This window comes from Hordeum vulgare, chromosome 2H (assembly GCF_904849725.1).
Source record: "Hordeum vulgare subsp. vulgare chromosome 2H, MorexV3_pseudomolecules_assembly, whole genome shotgun sequence".
Classification (NCBI taxonomy): Eukaryota; Viridiplantae; Streptophyta; class Magnoliopsida; order Poales; family Poaceae; genus Hordeum; species Hordeum vulgare.
The window spans coordinates 124,634,784-124,656,795 of record NC_058519.1 but is presented as its reverse complement, the minus strand read 5'-3'; the positions used below and the strand labels follow the sequence as shown (position 1 = coordinate 124,656,795).

Sequence of the window (22,012 nt, the reverse complement as noted above, 5' to 3'; positions counted from 1 at the left end):
CACTTTTGCAGGGTTGCCGAGGAGGTGAACTTTGGCCAAGACAATGTGACAACTCGGGCATCCAGCGACTTCATGCACGTCTCACGTGTTGCCGGACAAATGGTTGAAAGATTTGGGCTGATGTATCCACTTTGGTAAGAATTACTTGGAATTTAGTATCAATTTTTGTTTATTGTGCTGATGTATCACGCACTCACTAGGCTTTTTTGAATTGAGTTATAGAAACTAGCAGAATCATCATTGTTCAGTTAGTAATCAATACAAACCATATAACGCAGCAGCATGACCCATTTCGCTACCATGTCACTTGATGACGGGATCACATCATTGGAAGAATGATGAGATGGACGAGACCCAAACTATAAATGTAGCATGTGATCGTGTCATTTTGTTGCTATTGTTTTCTGCATGTCAAGTATTCATTCCTATGACCATGAGGTCATGTAACTCACTGACACCGGAGGAATGCCTTGTGTGTATCAAACGTCGCAACGTTACTGGGTGACTATAAAGGTACTCTACAGGCATCTCCGAAGGTGTTCATTGAGTTAGCATGGATCAAGACTAGGATTTGTCACTCCGTGTGACGGAGAGGTATCTCGGGGCCCACTCGGTAATACAACATCACATACAAGCCTTGCAAGCAATGTGACTAAAGAGCTAGTTACGGGATCTTGTATTACGGAACGAGTAAAGAGACTTGCCGGTAACGAGATTGAAATAGGTATCGGGATACCGACGATAAATCTCGGAAAAGTAACATACCGAAGGACAAAAGGAATGGTATATGGGATTATATGAATCCTTGGCATAGAGGTTCAACCGATAAGATCTTCCTATAATATGTAGGATCCAATATGGACATCCAGGTCCCGCTATTGGATATTGACCGGGAAGTGTCTCGGGTCATGTCTGCATAGTTCTCGAACCCGCAGGGTGTGCACACTTAAGGTTCGGTGAAGTTTCGGTATAGTTGAGTTATAGGTGCTGGTGACCGAAGTTTTGTTTGGAGTCCCGGATGAGATCCCGGACTTCACGAGGGTTTCCGAAATGGTCCGGAAATGAAGAATGATATATAGGAAGTTGGTATTTGGATTCCGGAAGAATTTCGGGCATTGCCGGCAATGTACCGGGAGTGACGAATGGGTACCGGGGGCCCACCAGGTGGGCCCACCACGCCCCAAGGGGTCCACATGAGTTTATTGGATGCGCAATAAGGCTTAATGGGCTTACAAGTCATCCAAGGAAAGCCCATGAGGAAAAAGGTGGAAAATCCAAAAGAGGTGGGCAATTGAGGAAGGAGTCCTAATCCAAGTGGGATTGGAGAAGGACTCCTCCCTCCTCCACTTCGGCCGAAGCCAAGAGGCTCTCCTTGATCCTCAAGGCTATCCCTCCCTCCTCCTATATATACTAGAGGTTTTAGGGTTTTTGAGACACAAATTTGCCACGTGCAACCCTAAACCTCTAATTCGTAGTTCTTCCTCTAGATCGGATTTACTCGGTGCTTAGGCGAAGCCCTGCAGGAATAGATCACCACCACCACCGGCGCGCCGTCACGCTATCGGAGAATTCATCTACTTTCCCGTCTCTCTTTCTAGATCAAGAAGGCGGAGATCGTCATCGAGCTGTACATGTGGTACGGCGGCGATTTGGATCGCGAAGACGTTCCACTACATCAACCGTGTTTCTTAACGCTTCCCGCTTAGCAGTCTACAAGGGTATGTAGATCCAATCTCCCTCGCGTAGATGATCATCACCATGATAGGTCTTCGTGTGCGTAGGAAAATTTTTGTTTCCCATGCAACGTTCCCCAACACTTTGATCAACGAGCTAGTCAACTAGAGGCTCACTAGGGACACTGTGTTGTCTATGTATCCACACATGTATTTGAGTTTCCAATCAATACAATTCTAGCATGGATAATAAAAAATTATCATGAACAAGGAAATATAATAATAACCAATTTATTATTGCCTCTAGGGCATATTTCCAACACTTCGGGGATGGAAGAATAATTTAGACCCTCCTCCATCATGTCCGGCCACCCGGTTTGGGGCCGCTCTATTGTGGACATCTCTGGGTGCGGTGTTACAGTTTCTCTTCTTGGAGAAGTTGGTGCAAATGGTTCCGGAGGTTGAGAGGTCTCCAGAATTGTCTTCGGAGAAGACCCGGATTGTACGGGCTCTCCTTCTTTGCTTGCTAAGAGGGATTCGTCCTTCTCATCTTCCACAGCCGAGGTGTTAGCCTCAACCATGACGTCATCATCCCCGACCTTGGTTTTCGGTTTTGGGAGGTTCTCTCGAGACACTACCTCCCCGATCTCCTTGATGGTTAGGGGAGGCGTGTTGTGTGAAGCAGTCCTGCTTTCCGCCAGGTTGGCCGGCAAGGGGTCCCCCTCAAAAATTTGATTAGTGGGGAAATCACGTGGCGGGATACAATACGAAAAGAAGGCTTAACCATCAATAACAGAATCTCAATGCGACAAGATGTTTGGATTTCCGGATTCATACATTTGCGCTCAGGGCTTCACCCTAAGGGTCCTTCGAGGAACCCTTTCAAAATCCTCGGATTCCTCATCGGAGTCCGGAACATCATTGAACAGGGCCACTGGGGCCCTGCATTGCCTCTTCGGGGCAAAGGGAGCTGGATCTCCCTCGACGTCTTCGGATGTCGCTCTCTTCTTCGTGTGGGAGGAGCCGCTCACCTCCCCTTCTTCTTCCTCTTCTCCCTCCAGATGAGAGGGAGAAGCTTGTCCTCGGACCTGGTGTCCGGAGGTCCTTTCGACCGAAGACCCTCTCGGGCCTTCTTATTCTCCTTCTTCTTTTCTTCCTTCTCCTTCGGAGCCGTGTACGGCTTCTCAACTAGCATGGATGTCAATAAGGCCATCATGGGGTCCTCGGGCAATGGCGTCGGACAGTTAATCTGCTAGGACTTTTTGAGCCAGATCTACGAATGTGGAGGAAAAAAAGATAAGAGCCTTGTTAAAAGGGAAAAACCAAACACATTATAAAATTTTACCGGTCCAGGAGGGTTAGTAACATTGACGTCGATGTCCTCCTCTTTGGCCGGCCAAGTCTTCTACGGCTTGAACAACACCTTCCACAATTTCTTGTGGGTAATGCAGAAGTTTCGCAAAGTGGATGGGTCGCTCAGGCCGTAAGACCACATCGCAGTAGCCCGATGTTGACAAGAGAGGAGGCGGCGATTTAGCATGACTTGAACTACATTGGTCAGCTCGATTTTCTTCTCCAGCAAGATGGAGATGCATTTTGTCAGCGCCTTCACCCATGAAGCTTTTCCCCAATCCAAGCACTTCTCCATCGAGGACACTAGTCGGTTGGGAGGACCGGATCTGAATACCGAAGGTGCTTCCCCTTCCGCATCACGTGGCTCGGTGATATAAAACCACTCGTTTTGCCATGCTTTGACGGTCTCTATGAAAGTACCTTTCGGCCATTGAACAAAGGCGAGCTTGCTAATCATTGCTCCCCCGCAGTCTGCCTGCTCGCCATTTACTACTTTTGGCTTGACGTTGAGGACTTTTACCCATAGGCCAAAGTGGGGCTGGACCCACAAAAAGGCCTCACAAACTACGATGAAGGATGAGATATACAAAAAAGAATTTGGGGGAGATCATGGAAATCTAACCCATAGTAAAACATTACGCTCCGGAAAAGGGGTGGAGAGGGAAGCCAAGACCCTGAAGAAAATGTGGGATAAAAACTACCCTCTTGCCTTCTCTAGGCGTAGGGGTGACCTGGCCCTTCTCCGGAGCACGGTGGACGATATTCACCGACAAATAGCCGGTGCTCTTCAACTCCAGGATGTCATCCTGAGTAGCAGAGGAGGCCTCCCACTTGCCTTTTGAGCCAGAGCTAGCTATGGTCGGACTGAGGAAGAGGTTCAAGGGGATTGGGGAAGGAGTGAGCTTGAAGGCTGGAGCTTTTAGGATTGGGAATGGCAACGGCGATGCGAGATATGGAAAGCTTAAGGAGGTTGTGGTTGCGGTTTTCCTTTTATAAGCTGTTGAGATACCAAGGGCCCCTCTACTGCATTGTGAACTTCGCCATTTCCCGATAAATCGTGCGGTTATGTGTGCATGGGATAACCCAAAGCATAAACCATATCCCTAGAAAAGAGGGACACGATCTCCGTGGTGGAACGTGTCAATAAAGACTATCTCGAACCACGCTTCCATAGTGGGTTATTGGTCTTGACCAGCCGTGACCTTTCGTTAAAAAAGGTGTCCCATGAAAACGTTGTTCGCTATCGAACGGTTAGCTTGGGATGATAAATTCTATCTTTATGAATATATATTGTTTGGAAACAGGGAGGCCATCGGTGGCCAAGCTATTACCGGCTGAATGCAAAAATGGGAGAACTCGCCCCGGAAGCCGAAGACTTTGGAGGCGTGAAGCAGCTAGAGGTCAAAAGTACGACACTGGAGACCAGTTCAGGGGCTACTGAGGAGTCCGGGACTAAGGGGTCCTCGGTCCGCTTACCTATTTCTATGGGTCGGACTCCCGGGTCATCCTATTATCATTATTGGGCTCCAGATAAATAAAGAGATGTTGTATTCAAGACGGACTCTTCCAAAGACTTCGCGTGCACCCCACAGCCACGTGGTAAATCAGCATGTTACCTCCCTGATGTAACCGACGTTGTGTAACCCTAGTATCCCTGGTATCTATATAAACCGAAGGGCTTTAGTTCATAGGACAAGTTAAGATTATTACTCCTATGGTTTAGACAACAACATACGATCTCGAGGTAGATCAACTCTATACTTGGTACTCCATGATGAATATAAACAAGAGCAGGATGTAGGGTTTTACCTCCATCAAGAGGGCCCGAACCTGGGTAAAACATTGTCTCCTTTGTCTCCTGTTAACCACGATCCAAGGTCCACAGTTCGAGACCCCCTATCCGGGATCTGCCGGTTTTGACACCGACAGTAGCCTTGTGTAATGCCTCTACTGCTTCAAAATCTCACAAAATACTGGCCATTAACAATCATAGAGAAGGCAAGCATAGAGATGTATACATAGATGATATATAAAATGGCCTTGCAACCCTTTCCATGAAAGTGCAGAACAGAAATGTAATTTCACTCTAAATGGAAAATGTCTTAGCTAGATCAATCTTAAAAAACAATGTGTTTCCAAGAAGGTCAAAGGAATGAGTGAACTCTTCAGCAATTTTTTTGAAAGATCCAGGGTTTCCGACTTGATTGATTTAGGAGAAAGCAGGCGGGAATACAATGGGGATCAAGCGATCATGGAAACAAGAGGGGCTACAGCAGCAGGGCAACTGCAGGAAGAAAAAGGAAAATAAAACGAGAAACGAATGCCAAAAACACACTCCGCGATTATCTCCCAACATCTTCCTCAAAAGGGGGCTCAAGACAGCGTGCACCCGCCAGCCGCTACAGCTCGAAGTTACCTCTCATGGCACGGAGGACGTCTTCAGTTTGCGGCATCTTGTTTCGAAAAATGCAAGCATTTCACTCCTTCAAGATTTCCCAGGCAATCATCATCATCATCGACTTGAGACCTTTCTTGAACTCTGTCTTGATGAGAGCCGTCGGCCTCTGGCAGTGCCTGAGTGAACTATGGTGTGTCTCCCTCTTCAGCAGCAAAGTCGCGCAACCGACCCTGGAGGACGTCATCTGCCAGATCGAGACGGAGAAAGGGCAGCCCCGGAAAAGGTGCAGGGAGCTCTCGAGGCTTCTCATGCATAGGGGGCGGAAATATCCGTTTGGCCATCTGCGCCGCTGCAGTCGGTCATTGCACCACAACCTGTCATGATGCAGCAGCCAGGCGAACATTTTGACTGTGCCTGGAGCCATGTCTTCCATACTGCATTTCTGATTCCCGAAGAAGGCGCTTCCTGGGTTTGAAGATTGTATGCAACACTTGCTGAATAAGAGTTTCCCCCTCCGGCCACCCAGCTGATCATGTCTTCATCTTGCGACAGAACTATGTTTGCCCTCTGAATCTTCCGCCACAGCTGCAGGAAGTCGCTTGCAATGATGGTCGTGTTACCATGCCTAAGATCCCTAATCCATTGGTCGTTTTTCAATGCAGCTTCAACTGTTCTGTTTCTCCTCCTTGTATAGCTGAATAAATTTAGAAATTGACGGTGCAGCGCCTCGAAACCCAACCAAGTGGTCGTCGAGAAGCTCGTCGTTTTACCGTTTCCTACCTGCACTGAAGTTGCGGTAGCGAACAGCTCCCGACCCTCCTTATCACAAGGAGCTGGGAAGCTCATCCACGGCCGCCATGGCTGTTTCCATGCGAGCCAAAGCCATCTCAACCGTAGCGCCCTGCTATACCGTTGGAGATCTAGAATGCCTAGCCCTCCCTTGACAATGGGTAAGCATACTTTATCCCAGGTCATTTTGCATTCGGCGCCGGTTATGCTCTCTTCCTGTGCCCAAAGGAATTACCGGCGCGCTTTATCTACTTCTTCAGCAATAAAAGGTCCATATTACAAAGACTAACATGCATGTAATCAGAAACAACATATATAATATATCTAGTTTCTTGGGCTCATGGCCATTTCTCCGCATTAGATTATACATAAAATAAGTAATCGTGCCACAGTTCAGCAACCGTAAAATGAGTAATCTGCCAGAAAGTTAGAGTGATAACGGAGAGCAGAGAGTGCCACTAGCTAATGTTTGCATGCACTTCACTCTCCTGCTTTGCCCCAAGCAAAGGCAAATGGCAAAGCATTTGAGGGACCACGGCGACGTACAGAACGGCCGAACCGGCACCTGCCATGCGGCGAGCGGCCGGAGATGGCACAGGGTGCAGCCGGCGATCAACTGCCGGGACAGTGACAAAAGTCACGGAATATTGTAGTCCCCCAGCCGCGTATGCTCCGTGTGTGCTAGTGACGTGGCGCAGTGGTAGTTGCTGATGGAGCCGGCACGTTATTGGCTGTGGGCGCTCCAGGTGCTGCATGGGCGGAGACACCTCACCTGCCACGAGAGCCTTCCCGCGCGGGGATAGTTTAGGTAGCCAGACGACCATCATCCACGGCTGCCGAGCTCCACCATCCACGTACAACAAAAATTGAGTCCAACATATCGAAGAAATTACATGTCACTTGCACGTTTTATCACACGGAATTCTCGATTATACCCAATTCTAAAGTACGACGTACCACTACCAGGTCCCAATGCTAAGTCAGCCAGCGTTGCCACTGGTAGGAATGATCGGTAATCAGACATGCAGGCGTCGCTGGGCTTCCAACAGGAACAGCATTTCCTCGGTATTGCTACCTAGTCTACCGCACGTGTAAACAAAATCTTGCGGACCAACGATGCCATATCTGCTTTGGATCTGTATATATATGTTGCCATCGATTATCGTCAACAGACCGACCAACCCACCAACCGCTTTAAACCCAGCTGATCTCGATCAAACTGCGATACCCAATCTTTTTAACACTTCGTGCATACTGATACTGTGTGTCGCAAGCAAAACACCAGCCCGCATAAAAGCACGCACGCACGTATCCTCGGCAATGAATGATCATATCACACCCTAGTGATTAGCCTGGATACGTCGCTGCCCGCCAGGTTAATCCGCGGACAAGGCAGTTTGACAAGAATCGTGAGGCAACGTGTGGACAAAACAAACAGACAGTAGGTACGTAACTACCCCGTACGTGCAGTGACGTGCTTGTTTATGCAGCGCGGCGGCAGTAATGGCGCCCGATCGAGGCCCAATTATTCGGCCCTCGCTTAGTTGCGCTCCGGTATATGCACATCGCTGATCAGTGATCTCCCCGTCCTCGGGCAATAATACGTACGCCCCCCCCCCCCCCCCCCCCCCCCAGCGTATTACTACTACACCACACATAGATATAGACAAAAACAAAGGAAGGAGATCGACGCAAGCTGCAGCTGTGCCACTACCTCTCGACGTGCGGATGTGGCCTGTAGGATCAGCGCAGAATGCAGAATTATACTACTGCTGCTGCTACTACCGGTACAATGTACATGCAACTGGCATTGTTAGAAAATGGGATGCAGCATGAGCTGTGGCCTCCTCCTCCTCCTTTAGTTTAGCTTAGCGTCGATCGATCGCCCCACATGCTCGATTACGGACGCTTAAGTGCTCTTGGTTGGGGAGCAGATCCGCACGGTGCTCCCCTAATCGTCTCCGCGGAGAATAATCCCCACCAGTCGCTGTCTACTTATGTTGTTGGAATGATAATAGTAATATAGTGCCAGTGTGCTCGATCCACTGGGATCTGCCATAAATGGGCTGATTTCTTTCAGCTCTTGAGAGAGCAGGCTACACATGATTGGATTGGAGTCAACATACATGCCAGGGTGAAACCAGTTGACGACGGATTTACAACTTTGTTCGAGAGATTGCAACTTTCGGTGCAAATGGGAGCTATCTTTGGAATGTCTGTACAATTGGACTGCTATTATATCATCAACAAGTAATGGCAAAACTGTACTACTGTAAAACCCCAGGTTTGTATCGAGTACTGGAACAAATCCACAGTTTCAGCTAAAACTAAGTGCGTATGTCCCACATACTCCAGTGAGCCTCTGAACTAAAGCGGGAACAAGCAACCTGTCGAAGAAAGCGCACCTCACTCATCCGGGCCTCGGCTTTACTTCCACTTCGTTGACGTCGCGGATAAAGATCTTAGTAGCAGGTTCATTCCTGTGAAGTGCAAAAGCGGCGGTTAAATTGACGCTTCGGCGGTTCTACTCTATCTTGCATGATAGGCAAAATTTTGGTCTTACTCTATTTTTCCCCTTTCGTAAGTGTAACTGGATGCAACAGCGAGCAGATTGTTATCCTTGCTGAAAGACAGAGCAGCAATGCTAGTTGGGTACCTGGGGAACTGCAATAGGAATAGAAAAAAAAATCAGATATCCCGAGGTCTGAATTCCTGACACGGAATTAGGACCAGTTTGTTTGATGGATAAATCACGGGGCAAGAAAAACCTGAAATAATCTCTTCTTATTATCCCATCCCATGTGTACACAAATCCATCACATCCGCCCGTGGCGAACGTTCCATGGCTGCACATGTTAGATTAGGCTATTAAAGGAACTGAAAGTTGATGACAGTGCGAGTGCGAGAGAGATGAGGGGCATCTTACCCTCGGTGGAACGCAATTGCATTAACAGGATATGCAAACGTCCGTCTGTCCTCGGTCAATCGATGGCACTTGAAAATATACCTGATGGAAATAAACAGGCAATGAAAAACCATAAGGCTAGTTATAAAGGTGGAACCACTCGGCATGAGTAGTTAGCTATATCAAAAATAATGAACAATACCCTAAAAAAGGTATAAAGGTGGAACACAAGTGACCTTATGTAGAATAAGAATCCAATCGAGAGCAATGTTAATACCATTATCTTTAAATGAACTGTAGCTATTTAGAAAAGGTGTCATCCTTTTGCAACACAGTATATACCTCTTTGCGAGACTAGACTCAGATTGGTCAAAGAAGTCCATTGCAACTCGTCCGTCCATAGTACCCAAAGCAAATCCTACATGCAAGTTAAAAATCGAGATTAAATTAAAGGACACTTTGCTGAATGTAAATGAGAAATACGCACTAGAGACTAGAGTTCAAGGCGATGATTACAGCTAGTTTGCAGATGAATATTCCAAACTCAACAAAATATTGAACTTCCCTTTGAGGAAAAATTATTGATTGCACTATGTTGTGACTTGAACACCACCCATTGCCCATGGTTAGTATTTTCAAGTGTAGGGCTAAACTTATACAAGGCTAGGGCTCTAGAAAAATCTGAAAATATATCGCTATGTTGATTACTATTTATAACCATTAATATTATCCTGCCAATAGAATTAGAATGTCAGGTAAGAGAAAGTCCAAAACTAAAATAAAAAAAACATAGTCAGATGCCACACAGAACTGAAGACCCATTAATGTGGATCAACCATTAACCCACGAGGACTAGACAGAAATAGAAGCCGTCAATAGTCAAAATAGCGCTGGAGCACTAGAACAATGAAGAAACCAATTGAGATCAGCTGCAAATATCTCATTCTGAATCAATATAGGTAGTGACGGAGGGCGTTAGCATTATATGAGACTGAAGGGATATTCGAAATTCAGGCTTTGCTGTGAATCGTTCATTATGAGATAGACTTGTTTTTAAGCTCTACTGTTGGAAAATCATATCCTGAAAGAGACACTGACAAGCTAAATCTTATCGATAATTAAGGAAACAGTAGAAACTCATGCTTTCATCAAATTAATGTATGCTGATGGAATAGATAAGTTCAAACTTTCCCCACGGGTTGACCTGTTATTGCGCCTTCAATAGTTGAATCAAAGATCATAAATCTTCCACACCCTTGAACCGTTGAAAGTTAAAAGCCGAATCGGAAATTCTATAACCATAGGACAAAACGACCATATACTTGGCACACATCATGTAGATTAAGAAGCAACGGAGCCCAATGATAATCTATACAAAAACTGATAACAGCATTGTTGCATCAATCTCAAACAACCTATCCATCCACTGCTACACACAAAATGATATATGATTCCATGAAATTTCAAGATATTAATCTATTGACAATGCATTAACACAAGGACAGTAGGAACAATAATCATGTACCAACTTTTATAAGATTCAAGAAACAGTACAAGATAACAGTTCTCATGGTGCCTTTCCAGATGAACAAGAAGGGTTCATGCCAAACAAGAAAGGTAAATTCTATGCCAGCTTAGTACATCTTTTGTATGTCACATAAATCAACAAAAATAAGGTTCAATTCATGCCAGTGGTATTTAGCAGGAATATTGATCAATGCATATTGGCAGAATTATCATAAGAACGTCTTACCAGTTTTATTTGGATAACACCCAACACAGCGTGTTTGAGAATCCAGAAAAGACTGCCTTTGCTCAGGCTTAGACATATCACGCAAATCATAAACATTCACATGACCTCCTGCTGTTGCAACAACCAACTTATGTCCTGCTAATGAAAGTGCGTATACACGTTCAGGTTGGTCGTATGTCCCAACAAGTGTATGTTGTCGCCCAGTCAGACCTCTTGGATCCCAACACTTTATAGTCTTATCCCAGCTTCCAGTGATTAGTTGACCTGGCATAAGACAGGACACAAGTATATGATGTTTAAGGTTATTATTAAGAGTGAAACATTATCTGTTTATTAGTGAATTATAGCTGTGCAGGAAATGCCGGAGCCATCGTCCGTGAGATACTGTAACCAATATGCTTGATTTTCTTAATTTGTCATGCATACTATAAGTCTCTAGGCTGTTTAGTAGGGTGAAATGTTCACCTGACCTAAGACTCTCATCTAGTGATCCACATGAGCTCACTACCAGATGATAATAGTATAGGACATAAGGTTATCTACTACAAGTATTTTGGGTCAAAGGCAATAATACTGTAGATGCTAGCCGCATAAATGTAGAGATCACGTGATTCGAATGTTTCTAGAGATGTAGGACTTGTAAACTGAATATATTTTTGACGCAACAAAGGACAAACTTGGTAAACTTCAAACAATGACTGCCCACATTACGACTTCTAAATACTTAAAGCATATTTCACCACCGTCTACTATAGTCTTTATCAGCATCCAATGTCTATTGATAAAGACCAGACCCACCAGGTAGCTATCCTCCTAGTTATCACCTAGGCTCTTTCAGTTCTCATATCGGGATTTAGGAACAACTATTGAATGATAGGCAGATGAACAATACAGAGAACTAAGCATAAAAACAAAAGATGGATATCATAAGCACGTACATGGAGTGGATATTTATTAAATACTCTATCTTAAAAAATAAGTAGAATAGATCCAAAAATCATTATTGTTGCACAGTAACCGAAGATGGTTGCATTTTATATGAAGCTTATTATGATAGTCCTAAACCAGCACCAGGAGTAAATAAAGCATGAACTCACATAGCATAGCGGTCAATTGAACTATTACAATTTGGGGGTCAGATTGACAAGGTTCTTAACTTAATTAACCTATCTCTAGCAACACGAAACATGGTTTTGATAAATTAGCAATGTTCTTCAGAAACTGAAGTTCACAACACAATGGTACTATTCAGCAAAAGTGAATAGGCAAAAGTAATTAAGCAAGTACCTGTATCAGAGTACTCCACACAGCCAACTGGACCATCATGGGTTCCCAAGCGTTGAGTACGTCGGGAACGAAAGGACAGCCTGCATTATATGTAGTACCAAAAAAACAGATCCGAAACATACAGGTCATCAGTTGAGCTTCGATTTCTAGGAATGATCTGACCGAACAGAAATTGAAATTCAGTTAGCCGTGCTGAATAAATATGCTATTGCCTATGCTGCGGGCATTTGGGGGTACGAAATCCACTAAAATCATATCCCTACTTTCTGCCGAACTAATTTTAACACCACAAATGCACTTGTGCAACGCAAGGCTCCGCCTCTGTTCGGGGCTGTGGTGCGAAAGCGAAACTGTACCGCGTCCCCGACCATTCAATCAGAATCGCTAAGCAAAATACCAATCAAACGGGACGGGAAGATGAATCGGTGATCGCTATCACCTCACCTCCGCACGACGTGGTCGGTCGAGACGGTGAACCCCGAGTCGTCGTCGTTGTAGAAGCAGCAGTCCAGCACGGGCGTCTTGTACACGAACGACCCCACCAGCGCGTCGGTGGCATCGACGTCCAGGAGCCGCACCGTCTGGAAGGAGCGAACGCGCACGCGCACGCACAACCAAGCCCGCACAGGCACAGAGCCCAAGGGATCAAACCAGGCAGCTAGGGTTTGGGTTTCGTTCCAGCCCAAGGGATCAAAGTAGGAGGCGCGTGAGGCTTGTGAACTAACCTTCTCCCATGAGGAGACGAGGAGGCGGTCGCTGTGCTTCGAGAAGCGGAGGTTGGACACGCCGTCCCTCGGCGGGTGCCCCAGCTCCCTACCCAACCCGATGCCGCCACCGCCAGCGTCGACCGGCGGCTGGCCGGTGGCGGGTCCACTCATGGCGGGGTCAGGAGAAGGCGGTGGTGATTCTGGGTAGCCTTGGGTGCCGGGGTTTGCGGTAGGTGGGATGCGGTGGGGAGGGAAATTTGAACCCGCAACGAACGAGCCGTGGAGAAGAGCGCGGGGTTGAGGAAACGATTTCGTGCAATGACCAGTTTTTTGGTGCCACCTCAACTCCCGAATCGCCGTCCTCTACTGATCCGTTTACCGAATCAACCCGATCCGACATTATCTCATTAGATAAGATCTAACGTTTGTGACAGCTTATTTTTTAGATAAAATAGACATAAATGACTTAAAAGGGCAACACATTTATAAACTGAACCGTGTTTGAAAAAAATTCACTCGCGTAACATTTTAGTGTGACATCCAAAAGCTAGACGCCACATTATATTAAAGCTGGCCAAACGGGCCGTGCTTTCTGGACCGGCCCGAAAGCACGCCAAGGGCGGGCCCGACATGACTTAAACGGGTCGTGTCAGGCATGCGGCCCGCCTCGGGCCCTGCCTGGGTCTGAGGGCTGGGCACGCGGGCCGGCACGGCACGGCCCGTTTACCATTTTATTATTTATTTATATATATATATAGGATGAAAAATAACCTAATAGACCAAAATCGGTCCAAAACACAACCCAATATATTAAAGTCGGTCAAAAAAACAGCCTAAGAGGACAAAGTTAGCCCAAATAACAGCCTAAAATAAAAAAAAAACTAACAGGCTAGCGGGCCTGGCGTGCCTACGGGCCGGCCCGTATAGCCTCTGTGCCATGCCTGGGCTGGCACGGCACGGCCCGGCTAATAATCGGGCCCAGGCGTGCCGTGCCGTGCCTGGCACGATTGTGCCGGGCCGGCCCGTTTGGCCAGGTCTGCATTATATTATGTGGTGCATGAGACCTGGCGTCACACTGTGTAAGGTGGTGTGTGAGACCTAGGGGCCACACTGTGTACGATGGCGCCTAGGCCTTAGGCACCTGATACGTCTTAATCGTATCTATAATTTTTGATGGTTTCACGTTGTTCTTTTGTCAACTTTGGATGTTTTGTTTACCTTTTATATCTTTTTTGGGACTAACTTATTAACTCAGTGCCGAGCGCCAGTTCCTGTTTTTTCTGTGTTTTTGTCTCTTTTCAGATCTGATTTTGGAACGGAGTCCAAACGGAATAATTCTTTCACGATGATTTTTTATGGAAAATATCAAAAATACCGAAAGAAAAAGATACCGGAGGGGGCCGCGAGGGCGCCACAAGCCCTGTCGCCGCCCCCCCTAGGTCGCGCCAATCAAGCTTGTGGGCCCCTCGGGGGCCCACTTGATGCAACTCCACCGCCATACGGTCCTATAAATTCAGAAACCTCCAGAAATAAACAGAGATAGGGAGTTCTGCCGCCGCGAGTTCCTGTTTCCGCGAGATCTCATCTGAAGACCCTTCCCGGTGCCCTGCCGGAGGGGACTTTGGAGTTGGAGGGCTTCTTCATCAACATCATCGCTCCTCCAATGACTCGTGAGTAGTTCACTTCAGACCTACGGGTCCGTAGTTAGTAGCTAGATGGCTTCTTCTCTCTCTTGGATCTTCAATACAAAGTTCTCCATGATCTTCATGGAGATCTATCCGATGTAATCCTCTTTGGCGGTGTGTTTGTCGAGATTCAATGAATTGTGGATTTGTGATCAGATTATCTATGATATATATTTGAGTCTTTGCTGATTTCTAATTTGCATGATTTGATATCCTTGTAAGTCTCTCCGAGTCTTGGGTTTTGTTTGGCCAACTAGATCTATGATTCTTGCAATGGGAGATGTGCTTGGTTTTTGGTTCTTACCGTGTGGTGACCTTTCCCAGTGACAGTAGGGGCAGCAAGGCACACATCGTGTAGTTGCCATCAGGGGTAACAAGGTGGGCTTTGTCGTAGATATGAGATTGTCCATCTACATCAGGTCATCTTGCTTAAGGAGTTACTCTGTTCTTTTGGACTTAATACACTAGATGCATGCTGGATAGCGGTCGACGTGTGGAGTAATAGTAGTAGATGCAGAAAGTATCGGTCTACTTGTTTTGGACGTGATGCATATAGATATAATCATTGCCATAGATATCGTCACGACTTTGCGCGGTTCTATCAATTGCTCGACAGTAATTCGTTCACCCACCGTCTACTTGCTTTCATGAGAGAAGCCACTAGTAAACACTACGGCCCCCGGGTCTATTCACACCCATCGTTTACACCTCCGCTTTTACTTTGCTTTGTTACTTTGTTGCTTTCAGTTATCACTTGGCAAACAATCTATAAGGGATTGACAACCCCTTCATAGCGTTGGGAGCAAGCTCTTTGTGTTTGTGCAGGCACTTGTGATACTCCTTCACTGGATCGATACCTTGGTTCTCAAAACTAAGGGAAATACTTACCGCCGCTGTGCTACATCACCCTTTCCGCTTCGAGGGAACACCAACGCAAGGCTCCAAGGCCACGGGGAAATCCTTTGCATATTTGCCTAGGAAGTCCCTAAGGCATAGCCGCTGCAGCAGGATTCCTGGCGCCGTACCAGGGAAGGTCTGTTGTCGCAGTAGCAGCGCCACACTTCGAGTTATCCAGTCATGGGGCGGCCCTCCCCAACCCCCACCCCCTTCCCACTCATTCATCCAGTCTAGAGGGCAACGATGGCTGCCTTCTCTCCTCCTCGCAACCCTCTCTTCAAAATCCGTCTGATCTATGAATTTCTTTCATAGATTTCTATCCCAAATCTCTCTAGAAGATAATCTCCTTTGTTCCTCATCTTTCTATTCAAAAAAATATTGCGCATTTTTTATATTTGTATAAGTTAGGATGAGAGCCTTGTTTTGCTTGGATTCAAAATTTATATGAGAATTTAGGTGTGATTTAGGATCCCTTGATGAGCATATGAGTATTTAGGATTCGTAGATGAGTAGATGAGTATTTATGATTCGAAATTTATAATATATGTTGATGAGTATTCCTATATGAGTATATGATTATTCAAATGAGTATTCCTATATGATTTGTTCATTTGTGGTACCATTTTGTGGAATATATGTATGATTGTTTAGATGAATATATATTGGATGATTATTAGTTTAGATAAATTGTGTTGTATAACTCATATAATTTTCTTAAAATGTGTACGATGGTGTGACTTTTGAATGATGCTTATGACGTTGAACATCGGGCCTATTTGATGTCGGGAGAAGGGGATGGTAATGAGAGCATACTAGTTGGTACTTTATATGTTGTGTTTATTTGAAAATATCAAACCGTAATCATCTCACTTCTATGTTTGCAGAACCTTATGCCCGTGAAGATTCAGTCTCACACGGTATCGACTTTCATGTCGTACGATGAGCGATACACAACGTACATCAAGAAGACCGATTTCCTTCCTTTCATTCAGCTTGTGAGCCAGTCGACGCCCAACCTGAAACCTACGTCAATCACCACACTTACGGGTCGGTGGAGGCCGGAGACCCATAGTTTTCGTGTTGCTGGCCATCGTTTGTGGTTCCTCCGGGCTCACTCACTTGGTACGTCCAATCCTCGTTATTGTATAATGTAGTTGTTTTGGAGTCAGCCTTCCGTGATTGAAATTTCATCCATTTATTAACCTTTAGTGGAAACTTTTACTTGTACTTTTGCTTGTTCTCTCCCGCAATCTGCTTACCCGTTTCAATTGAGTACTTTATAAAGTATGCTCTCACCTTGTCGAATGTGTATTAAACTATTGTCGTCATGGGCAAAGCACGGACACCCTTGAGCATCCGTTGAAGCATTCTACTATGTTGCTTGTCATTTGACTGTATCTTCGGTCGTCTTCATCATAAGCTCGTGCCCACTTTGTCCTAAGTTGAATGTGCCTATCGAGAAATTCAAGACCCATGCATCAAGTTTTTTCTTTGCGACCAAAGCCGTTGTACAATCTTGCAAAATGTTTGTCAGAAAAAGCTTGACAACATTCTTGAAGATCATCCGTCAACTCCTTGTTACCACATGCCTGATAGAGGTTTTAACAGAAATGCGTCATGCACCATCGATGATGCAAGGAGCATGACCGGGAATGACAATGTCAACCGTGTTAACAATTCCTTGATGGTGATCCGATATGACACAAATTTCCCTATCAGACGGTAATTTCTTGGTTCCCAAAACATGCGAGAACCACTCTGAGTTAACATTGGTCTCCGCCTCAACCAAAGCAAAAGCCAAAGGCAACAACTAGTTATTGGCATCATTTCCTATTGCAACCAAGAGAGTGCCCTTGAATTATCTGGTCGAGAAGGTGCCATCGATGGAGAGGACCGGACGACGGTGTTGAAAAGCCCTCACGCATTATTCAAATGCCCAAAATGCACGGCCAAAGACTCAAACCGTCCTTCTGTTATGAATCATTGTTTTTCCCATACGGCTCGACCACATGAACCATGCTCGGGTTAGTGGCGATCATAGCTCCCAACAACCAAGGGAGTCGGTTGTATGCTTGTTCCCAATCACCATACAACATCTTGAATGCGGCTTGCTTCGCCTTCCACGCCTTCGTGTATTTCACCTTGTAGTGAAAGAGGGCTTTTACAAGGTCTTGTACGCTATTTATGCTCATTGTTGGAAGTGAGGAGATGGAGTTGGAAAGCCTATAAGTGATGAACTCAGAGGTGAGTTGTCTATGGTTTTGGTACACAAGCTCGCCATCAACCCTCTTGCCTCGACACATGTGAGGTAGACAACTCACAATGTGCCATCCGGTCCCTCCTTTCCATGATCTTGCATGCACAATCCATGGACATTCTGGATCCTCACATGCAACCGTGTAACACACCTTGATGTCCGAATGAACAAATTTGTGTGGATGATAATGCGTAACCGAAAAGTCATCCAACCACATCTTCAATTCCATGATTGTTTCGAACTTTGACTCGGGCAAAATACAAAATACATTTCTTCCCATGTTTGTCCCGGTGAGAAGTTGACCTAACTCCAAGCAATATGTCCTTGCCGCTGTCAACCACAACTTCATCTACAAGACTAAGACCCTCGAACAATGGTGTCCGGTGATCCCGCTGTAATACCTTCTTGAAAGCTTCGGTCTGCTTGGCTGCGAACCCTTCCTCATCAATTTCTTCATCGGGACCGTCAACGCACGACTCCGATGCATAGCCATGGGAGTACGGAATGGAATGGTCCATGTGTTGGGGAACGTCGCATGGGAAACAAAAAATTTCCTACGCGCATGAAGACCTATCATGGTGATGTCCATCTACGAGAGGGGATGAGTGATCTACGTACCCTCGTAGATCGTACAGCAGAAGCGTTAGTGAACGCGGTTGATGTAGTGGAACGTCCTCACGTCCCTCGATCCGCCCCGCGAACAATCCCGCGATCAGTCCCACGATCTAGTACCGAACGGACGTCACCTCCGCATTCAGCACACGTATAGCTCGACGATGATCTCGGCCTTCTTGATCCAGCAAGAGAGACGGAGAGGTAGAAGAGTTCTCCGGCAGCGTGATGGCGCTCCGGAGGTTGGTGATGACCTTGTCTCAGCAGGGCTCCGCCCGAGCTCCGCAGAAACGCGATCTAGAGGAAAAACCGTGGAGGTATGTGGTCGGGCTGCCGTGGAAAAAGCGTCTCAAATCAACCCCAATACCTCCGTATATATAGGTGGGAGGGAGGGGACCTTGCCTTGGGGCTCAAGGAGCCCCAAGGGGGTCGCCCGAGTCCAAGGGGGGAAGGCTCCCCCCCAAAACCGAGTTGGACTTGGTTTGGTGGGTGGGAGTCCTTCCCTTCCTTCCCACCTCCCTTTTTTTTCCTTTCTCTTTGATTTTCCTTTGTATGGCGCATAGGGCCCCTTTGGGCTGTCCCACCAGCCCACTAAGGGCTGGTGCGCCACCCTTATAGCCTATGGGCTTCCCCGGGGTGGGTTGCCCCCCCCGGTGAACTCCCGGAACCCATTCGTCATTCCCGGTACATTCCCGGTAACTCCGAAAACCTTCCGGTAATCAAATGAGGTCATCCTATATATCAATCTTCGTCTCCGGACCATTCCGGAAACCCTTGTGACGTACGTGATCTCATCCGGGACTCCGAACAACATTCGGTAACCAACCATATAACTCAAATACGCATAAAACAACGTCGAACCTTAAGTGTGCAGACCCTGCGGGTTCGAGAACTATGTAGACATGAACCGAGAGACTCCTCGGTCAATATCCAATAGTGGGACCTGGATGCCCATATTGGATCCTACATATTATACAAAGATCTTATTGTTTGAACCTCAGTGCCAAGGATTCATATAATCCCGTATATCATTCCCTTTGTCCTTCGGTATGTTACTTGCCCGAGATTCGATCGTCAGTATCCGCATACCTATTTCAATCTCGTTTACCGGCAAGTCTCTTTACTCGTTCCGTAATACAAGATCCCGCAACTTACACTAAGTCACATTGCTTGCAAGGCTTGTGTGTGATGTTGTATTACCGAGTGGGCCCCGAGATACCTCTCCGTCACACGGAGTGACAAATCCCAGTCTTGATCCATACTAACTCAACTAACACCTTCGGAGATACCTGTAGAGCATCTTTATAGTCACCCAGTTACGTTGCGACGTTTGATACACACAAAATATTCCTCCGGTGTCAGTGAGTTATATGATCTCATGGTCATAGGAATAAATACTTGACACGCAGAAAACAGTAGCAATAAAATGACACGATCAACATGCTACGTCTATTAGTTTGGGTCTAGTCCATCACGTGATTCTCCTAATGACGTGATCCAGTAATCAGGCAACAACACCTTGTTCATAATCAGAAGACACTGACTATCTTTGATCAACTGGCTAGCCAACTAGAGGCTTGCTAGGGACGGTGTTTTGTCTATGTATCCACACATGTAAATGAGTCTTCATTCAATACAATTATAGCATGGATAATAAACGATTATCTTGATACAGGAATTATAATAATAACTATATTTATTATTGCCTCTAGGGCATAATTCCAACAGTCTCCCACTTGCACTAGAGTCAATAATCCAGCCCTCACATCATCATGTGAATTATATTGTAATAAATCTAACACCCATACAGTTCTGGTGTTGATCATGTTTTGGCCGTGGAAGAGGTTTAGTCAGCGGGTTTGCTACATTCAGATCCGTGTGCACTTTGCATATATTTACGTCCTCTCCCTCGACATAGTCGCGGATGAGGTTGAAGCGTCATTTGATGTGTCTGGTCTTCTTGTGAAACCGCGGTTCCTTTGCTAAGGCAATGGCACCCGTGTTGTCACAGAACAAGGTTATTGGATTCAGTGCGCTTGGCACCACTCCAAGATCCGTCATGAATTGCTTCATCCAGACACCCTCCTTGGCCGCCTCCGAGGCAGCCATGTACTCCGCTTCACATGTAGAATCTGCTACGACGCTTTGCTTGGAACTGCACCAGCTTACTGCACCCCCATTAAGAATAAATACGTATCCGGTTTGCGACTTAGAGTCGTCCGGATCTGTGTCAAAGCTTGCATCGACGTAACCTTTTACGGCGAGCTCTTCGTCACCTCCATACACGAGAAACATCTCCTTAGTCCTTTTCAGGTACTTCAGGATATTCTTGACCGCTGCCCAGTGATCCACTCCTGGATTACTCTGGAACCTACCTGCCATACTTATGGCCAGGCTAACATCTGGTCTAGTGCACAGCATTGCATACATGATAGAACCTATGGCTGAAGCATAGAGGACGGAGCGCATATGCTCTCTATCTTCATCAGTTGCTGGGCACTGAGTCTTACTCAATCTCGTACCTTGTAAAACTGGCAAGAACCCTTTCTTAGACTGTTCCATTTTGAACCTCTTCAAAACTTTATCAAGGTATGTGCTTTGTGAAAGTCCTATCAGGCGTTTTGATCTATCCCTATAGATCTTAATGCCTAGAATGTAAGCAGCTTCTCCTAGGTCCTTCATAGAGAAACTCTTATTCAAGTAATCCTTTATGCTCTCTAAAAACTCCACGTTGTTTCCAATCAGCAATATGTCATCCACATATAATATTAGGAACGCCACAGAGCTCTCACTCACTTTCTTGTAAATACAAGATTCTCCAACCACTTGTATAAACCCAAATGCTTTGATCACCTCATCAAAGCGTTTGTTCCAACTCCGAGATGCTTGCACCAGTCCATAAATGGATCACTGGAGCTTGCACACCTTGTTAACATTCTTAGGATTGACAAAACCTTCGGGTTGTATCATATACAACTCTTCCTTAAGGAAACCGTTAAGGAACGCCGTTTTGACATCCATCTGCCAGATTTCATAATCGAAAATGCAGCTATTTCTAACATGATTCTGACGGACTTAAGCATCGCTACGGTGAGAATGTCTCATCGTAGTCAACTCCTTGAACTTGTGAAAAACCCTTTGCCTCAAGTTGAGCTTTATAAACGGTCACATTGCCGTCAGCGTCCGTCTTCCTCTTAAAGATCCATTTGTTCTGAATAGCCTTGTGGCCCTCAGGTAGTACCTCCAAAGTCCACACTTTGTTCTCATACATGGATCCTATCTCGGACTTCATGGCTTCTAGCCATTTGTTGGAATCTGGGCCCACCATTGCTTCTTCATAATTTGCAGGTTCATTGTTGTCTAACAACATGATCGATAAGACGGGATTACCGTACCACTCTGGAGCAGCACGTGGTCTCATCGACCTGCGTGGTTCGACAGAAACTTGAACTGGAGTTTCATGATCATCATCATTAACTTCCTCCTCAACCGGCGTTGCAACGACAGAGGTTTCCCCTTGCCCTGCGCCACCATCCAGAGGCATGAGAGGTTCGACAACCTCGTCAAGTTCTATCTTCCTCCCACTCAATTCTCTCGAGAGAAACTCCTTCTCGAGAAAAGCTTCGTTTTTAGCAACAAATACTTTGCCCTTGGATTTGAGATAGAAGGTGTACCCAACTGTCTCTTTTGGGTAAC

General features: G+C 46.0%; 1 pseudogene; it reads right to left on the bottom strand.

The window, feature by feature from the left end:
• Positions 1 to 8,336: 8,336 nt before the first annotated feature.
• On the bottom strand, positions 8,337 to 13,129 carry LOC123429768 (annotated as a pseudogene).
• Positions 13,130 to 22,012: the final 8,883 nt, after the last annotated feature.